At 35.8% G+C, this 1,131-nt stretch overlaps 1 non-coding gene across 1 annotated transcript; it reads right to left on the bottom strand.

The window, feature by feature from the left end:
• Nucleotides 1-349: 349 nt before the first annotated feature.
• LOC123391588 lies at nt 350-481 on the bottom strand. The gene has a single exon (XR_006606278.1). It is a non-coding gene; the product is annotated as a small nucleolar RNA SNORA72 (small nucleolar RNA).
• Nucleotides 482-1,131: the final 650 nt, after the last annotated feature.

The raw sequence follows: 1,131 nt of genomic DNA, 5'->3' as shown, positions 1-1,131 counted from the left end.
ATCCCTTGTGAAGATATCCCAAGTTTCAGCTAGTTTTCAGTTTTCAACAGGAATTATTCTATATGTTATTGTAGATTTGATACGTCTGTAGAAGGAGGTGAGTTAGGATCTTTCTAGCTGCCATCTTGAACCACTGCATAATTTACAAGTTATTCTTCTTTTTCCTAGAAAATAAAACACAGTAGTTTTACAATTCATTCAATGACAGCTGGTAATCATCAAATTAGCAATGGTTATCTTCAGAAGTTTTTACACTAGCTATGCCATCACTTTCATCATTTTTTGTATGAGCAAACACCTAGAGTCACAGACATTTCCCATATAAGATGCATCATATAAATCAGATTTGATTTATCACCAGAATTTATAAAACCAGACCTAGGGAAAGAACTAGGCCTGGGGACACATGCATGGTCTTAATATAGTGAATGCTGAGCCTGCCCTGATTATTAAGAAATCAGAATAGCAAGAATGGTCACCCGTATAAATTATTATTAGTGAACAAACTAATAGGGAAAAAAGGACAAATGACTTAACTAGACTCTTAACAAAAGAGAAAATCCAAATACCTAATAAACATATGAAAAGATACCCCAACTTAGTTGTGATCAGAGAAATTGTATTAATCCGCCATGAGGAACCACTAGATAGCCATCAAGTCGTCTAAAGTGTAAGGTCTGACAGTACCAAGTAGTGCTAAGGATGTGGAATAACCAAAATCCTTATACATGGCTGGTGGATGTACAAGTTAGTAAAAAGGACTTTAGCAAACAATTTAGGCATTTAGGATACAATGATGTTATGCAAACCCTGTGACTTAGCAATTTCACTCCAAGTTATCTCTTCTCTAAAAAGCAAGCCTGGGTGCACAGAATGTAAGTAATAAAAATGTCCACAGCAGCGCTCTTTATAACCCATGGAAACAACTCAAATGCTTGTCAGCAGTCATAAATACATTAAGTAGCCAATACACTGAGGTAAACACTAATGCTGCTCGAGAAATACAGACAAATCTTAAAAACAAAATAAAGAAGGAAATCAGCCACAAATAAAACTTTTGTGCTGCCATTTATAAATAGGTCAAAAAGAAGCAAATGAAACCACCCTGTTTGGGGCACCTGGGTGGCTCAG

The sequence above is a fragment of the Mustela putorius genome, unplaced genomic scaffold (genome assembly GCF_011764305.1).
Source record: "Mustela putorius furo isolate JIRA1106 unplaced genomic scaffold, ASM1176430v1.1 tig00000242_pilon_pilon_pilon, whole genome shotgun sequence".
In the NCBI taxonomy this organism is placed as follows: domain Eukaryota; kingdom Metazoa; phylum Chordata; class Mammalia; order Carnivora; family Mustelidae; genus Mustela; species Mustela putorius.
Note: the sequence above shows the minus strand (reverse complement) of the source record. Positions and strands in the feature narration are given on the sequence as shown.